At 44.9% G+C, this 5,866-nt stretch overlaps 1 pseudogene across 1 annotated transcript; it reads right to left on the bottom strand.

Moving 5' to 3' along the window:
- Window positions 1–3,345: 3,345 nt before the first annotated feature.
- Window positions 3,346–3,782, bottom strand: LOC114632197 (annotated as a pseudogene). Its single transcript, XR_003713047.1, has one exon. The product of XR_003713047.1 is annotated as a DNA-directed RNA polymerases I, II, and III subunit RPABC4 pseudogene (transcript).
- Between the last annotated feature and the right edge of the window lie 2,084 nt (window positions 3,783–5,866).

Consider the following 5,866-nt stretch of genomic DNA (forward strand, 5'->3'; position numbering starts at 1 on the left):
CCCAGCTAGCTTCTTGCCAGCACCAGCTAGCCATGAGGGAACGGCATTTAGTCTTCTTTATAATTTCCTTTAAATTTTTGTTTATTTTCCTCTGTGTGTGTGTGTGTGTGTGTGTGTGTGTGTGCTTTGCCGGTATGTATGCATGTGCACTTTATGTATGCCTAGTGCCCTTAGAGGACAAAAGAAGACATCAAATCCCTTGGAGTTGCGGACCATTGAAAGCCATCATTTAGGTGTGAGAATCACACCTGATTCCTCTGGAAGAACAGCCAATGCTATTAACTGCTGAGTCATCTCTCCATCCCCGGATAAACGTAATTATATTAAATTAGGTTTTTAAAAAGAGAAGGAAAGCAATTGTATAATCTAGAGATAATTAGAACAGCAAAACGTCTTGGTGTATTCTTGTCTAGAGTAGCAAGAGGAACATTGCCCGGGAGCTTTTTGGAAATGCACCATCAGGCTGGAGGCGTCCTGAGGGAGAGGGCATGTTCCAAGACTTTTAGCTCGAGGCCCAGCATAATAAAGGAGGAGGCAGAATTGGGGGCAGGGAGAAGGCAGAAAAACTCTACATTAGACATGCTGAGAACTTCAGCCAGAATATGTCGGATATTGTGGGTTCTGTGTCTCATCTATTTTTTTTCCTTTCTTTTCTATGGTACAGATAATGTGGGGGCATAGAGACAGGCTGGTCATGAACTCTGTGTGTAGCCCAGGATGATCTTTCACTGCCCATCCTCTGGCCTCTGCTTCCCTATTGCTGGGATTCCAGGCACATGTCACTCTGCTCATTGTTCGTTTTCTTATTTGATAGAATTCACATGCTGTGAGTGTCCTTTAATGTCCTTTAATGTGTTCCAGGAAAACTCCTTATTGACTATAAGAGATGATACATCATATTTAGCCTAAGAACGCTGTACTCATCACTGGATTTTCCTAATTTTTTTTTACATTAACATACTTAGCAATGCGTGTCATACATAAAGTGTGTGATTTGGGGGGTTTTAGTGTCTTTACAAGTGTGGTCATTTGAATGGAAGTGAACCCCATAGGGGCTTGAATCCTTTGTCCCCAGTTGGTGGAACTGTTTGGGAAGGATTAGGAGGTGTGGCCTTGGAGGAGGTGTGCCACTGGGACAGGCTTTGAGGTTTCAGAAGACTTGTGCCATTTGCAGTGTTCTCTGTCCACCTCCTACTTGTGGATCAAGATGTGCGCTCTCCGCTGTTGCCGCTGCCATGCCTTTTGATCATGGCCTCTAACCAAACTGTAAACTCCATTGAATGCTTTCTTTTATAAGTTGCCTTAGTTACGTGGTATCATTACAGCAACAGAAACCCTGACTAATACATGATTGTGCAACCATCACTACTACCTGTTGGCATTTAGTCTAGGTGCTGCCCCATAGTTACCTAGCAACAGCCAGGTATGCCTGGCTTACTATAAAAGGGGCTGCTTGCCCCCTCCCTCTCTCTCTCTTGTTCTCTTCTCTTGCTCCTGCTCCTTATCCTCTCTCTCCCCATTCCCCTCCTCCTTCTCTCTCCACGCTCATAGTCAGACTCTACTCCTCTTCTCTTCTCTCTTTCTCTCTGCCTTTCTCTCTACTCCCCTCCCCATGTCCTGAATAAACTCTATTCTATACTATACTGGTGTGGCTGGTCCCTTAGGGGGAATGGGCCCGTAGAGGCATTCTCTTCCCAACACCTTACTATGCCTCCACCAAACATACCCAATCCTCTCTTTCTTTTTATAAAACACAACACTACCTAAATCTAAAACATCATCGAGGCACACTAAAAAATGGCATACTCATCCACAGTTGGTCTCTCATCCCCTTGACTTACGCCCCTGGAAATGACTAGCTTAGCCAGTCTATGGACACTACACTACACGTGATCCAACTGTTAGAGACAAAGCTGCTTTTGCTTAATAAGTTTTCCAGGTTCACCTGTGCTGTGGGGTACACCGGTACTTGATTTCATCTTCTGGCTGCATAGTCCCCACTGTGTAGACACTCCACATCGAGGACATATGTCCATCGGTTATGAATTTTAGGTTGTTTTCAAATGTATGGATGATGCTATCAGCAATGTCGGGGTAGAGGAAGGTTTTGTACGGACTTGTATTCTCAAAACCTTAGGAACATACCTGGAGTGGAATAGATCCTTCAATAAATTTGTATTTTTACCTTTGAGTTAGAATCTCTAAAGCTGGGCCCCAAGTCAGTCAGTCAGTCAGTCAGTCTGTCTGTCTGTCTGTCTGTCTGTCTGTCTGTGTCAGTCTGCCAGTCTGCCAGTCCTTCAGACAGTTAGTCTGCTAGTCTGTCTCTCTGTCTCTCTGCCTCTCTCTCTCTCTCTCTCTCTCTCTCTCTCTCTCTCTCTCTCTCTCCCTGTTTGTTCTAATTTATTACTCCTTTGAGAATTTTGCATTTTGAACAATATTTTTGCCCACCTCTCCTAACTCCTCCCAGATCCATTTCCTTCCCTACCCACCCAGCACCTATCAAGTCTAATTTGTACTGCCCAAATATCCTTGCATGTGTGGCCTTTTGCTGGAGAGTGCAAGACTTAGTGGGAGCTATACACCTAAAGAAAACCGATTCTCTCTCTCCTACCCAGTGCCGACTGCTCCTAGGCTGGAGTGGGACATTATGCCAACCTCCCCTCTCCATGCTGCGACTTGGTCTGACTTGAACCTGCATGGGTCCCGTGCATGCTGTCACAGCTGCTGTGAGCTCTTATATGCAGCTGCCCACTAATAGGTTTTCAACCAATGCAATATAGGCCAGATTAGATCAGATTAAAAGCAGATAAAGGCAGGTTTATTAGGTCTGCTCCCAGGTGGGTTGATTGGTCCCAAGGAACAGGGCCAGGGAAATTGCGCACCCGGGCTAAGACAAGGGGGTCTTATATGCCTTAGATGAGATGTGACGTGTCAGCTAGGAGCTGGGATTATGCCCACATATGATCAAAAGCTGAGCCCCTAGTCGCACCCTTGGGCGGGTTGTTGCTACTTCAGAGGCAAGGGGCGATGATGTGTTGGCCTGGAGTTTTCTCTGTGAAGGCAGGGTGGAGGGAAGGAGAGCAGACAGGGTGGGGGTGGGGTGGAGGGGGATGGAGGGTTGTGGGGGTCAGGGAGGGTTCTCAGCTTGTGGTGGAGGGGTGAGCAGGGGTTCCAACCACTCACTGCTTCTCTGAAGTCATCTGTTTCCTCTGACGTTTCACACTCTTCCTACCCGTCTTCCACAATCCCTGAGCCTTGGGGGAAGGTGTGCCTTCTCTTTCTTTTAATTCATTGATTAATTAACATGTATGTAACCTCAATTTTTTTCAAATCTTTTTTTTAAAGTGGTTTGGGGAAACACTTTTAATCTTCACTGTGTGAGGAATTACAAGAACAATAAATTAAGTCATATGTCGAACCAAAATGTCCTTTATACAAAGTATTAAAATACAATTGTATTTCTAAAATGAAATCATAGGTATACAGCTGTAGTCATTAAGTAAACTAAGTTAAAGGCTATACATTAAAGAGAAACATCAATGGGGCAAATGCATGAATGAAGACACTCCTGAACTCCCCCGTTTCATCGAGCATCAAAACCCACCAACCTTTGAGTCCTTTTCTTGTACATTATTCTGTATCCACATTCTCTGCATCTGATTGGATCCCTGGATTTTATTTCATTTTCAATGTGACACTCTCCACAAATATATATCATTGGCTGCTGCTTTGGTGGTTGAACATCTTTCTGGGTGTCCATTTTTAGTGCCTCCACAGCACAAAGAAAGCTCAAATCTTATTTTTAGTGATGATTCTTAAATACTTTAAAAATGAGACTCTTAATCTCAGGGTTGTGGGTTCGGGCTCCATATTGGGTGCCACCTGTAACTTCACATGTACATGTATATGTGTGCATGCCTGAGTGTATGTATGTGTATTGTGTGCATGTATGTGTCTAGGGCGCAAGAAGGCCAGAAGAGGACTCAGATCTCCTGAAGCTGGAGTTACAGATGGATGTGCGCTTCATGCAGGTGCTGGGAAGCAAATTTCAGTCTTCTGCAAGAGCCACCGAACGACTTCTCCAGCCTCTCTCTCTCTCTCTCTCTCTCTCTCTCTCTCTCTCTCTCTCTGCCCTACAGATGATTCTATACTGACGTCTGAATATGAAGCAGTGAACCCCCATTGTAAAGAGCCAGCTAGTGCTGAGCGTGGTCGCTCACATCAGCAACTTCAGCCTTCGTGAGGCTGGGGTAGGAAGACTACTGCAAACTCAGGCCCATCTGGTCTCCAGAGTAGAGGCTGGGGGATGATGGCAAGGGGTGGCTAGTAAAGATGTTGGGTTTGCAGGCTAAGAGACAAACTGAGAATTAGCAACTTGTCTTTTGTTGCTGTGACAAAATGCTGGACATAAATGACGTAAGGAGGTTTTTTTATAAGGGAACAGTTGACCCTGGCACGGAAGTCATGGTGGCAGGAATATGAAACGGTCAGTCAACATGGCATCCTTGGCCAAGAAGTAGAAAGCATGTTTCTCTCTTCCTTCTTGACTCCAGCCATTAGACAGTGCTGCCTGACAGCTGGATTGAGTCCTCCCAGTTAACCCAGCGGAGACAACCCCTCACAGACAAGCCCAGAGAGTTGTCTCTTAGATGAATCTAGATTTTGTCAAATTGGCGATCAACGCTAACCATCACTTTCTTATATACAAGAATATTTTTTTTAAAAAATCCATGAAAATTGTTACTGACGAAATTTTAAGTGTAACCATAATGATTTGGATATTAATTTTTAATAGCACAAGTTTCCTGTGAGAAGAGTGGTATTTTTGTGGTATGTCATCTTATAGGGATTCTAAATTCAGATTCTCTGCTATCAACTAGACTTCTATCATCCACCTGTGAAAGCTGTGTTCAACTTGGAGCCTTTAAAGGGCCAGCCAGTGGGCCAGCCTTGGCAAGCCGCCATACTTGCTAAGCAGCCCTAATGCCTCGCAACCCCTGGAAGTTTAAATGCAGCCAGGCCAGTGCTGAGCAATTGCCTTTACTCACAATATAGTTTTTTCTTTGAGCAAACAACCTCTCTTCTGTTCCTCGTAGTTCTGATAGAGCCACTGGCCGTGGGGTCCTGGATCTCCACCTACCTTGTATCCCTAGGAAGCTGAATGTGGAGAAAACTGTCAATTATAGAGAGAGAGGGTCTGTGTGAGCCTCTACCTCAGGTCTAATCTCCATGGGTTTCAAATCTAAATTTCTGACACCTTTTTTTCAATATAATTGCATACTGAGTCTCAAAGAACAACTCTTAACAATGTCAAGCGCACACATGTCATTTGGCCTTGATCATGTCTTCTGTCTCTGAATTGTCACCACTATGGGGCTTTGTAGCTTGACATGTTTCATAAGATTGTTAGACTGAGGTGACCTGGACAGGCATAGAGGGAAAGAAAGGACTACCCAGAGGCCTTTGCAGTCCTCGAATGGAAGATCAAAATATCATGTGACTGCTCAAACAGTAAAGCAGCAAAGCTACCCAAAACTGGTGGTCACCAAGATGGCTGACACAGACCACCACCAACATGGCTGACCCAGACCACCAACACCAACATGACTGACACAGACTACCACCAACATGGCTGACACAGACCACCACCAGCATGTCTGAAAATTCCCAACCCATTCTACAAGTCTTCACCTTTTCCTGCCACCTTGACTCATGATTAATCCTCCTTTTTGTGAAGGCTTGCCCATAACACAAATCACCTGAAATTCCGGGGAGCTGTCCCATCTTGGGCGTATACTATCGTTTTCCCTTTCTAATGATCTCTCTCTCTCTCTCTCTCTCTCTCTCTCTCTCTCTCTCTCTCTCT

Source organism: Grammomys surdaster, unplaced genomic scaffold (assembly GCF_004785775.1).
Source record: "Grammomys surdaster isolate TR1022 unplaced genomic scaffold, NIH_TR_1.0 371, whole genome shotgun sequence".
NCBI classification, from domain to species: domain Eukaryota; kingdom Metazoa; phylum Chordata; class Mammalia; order Rodentia; family Muridae; genus Grammomys; species Grammomys surdaster.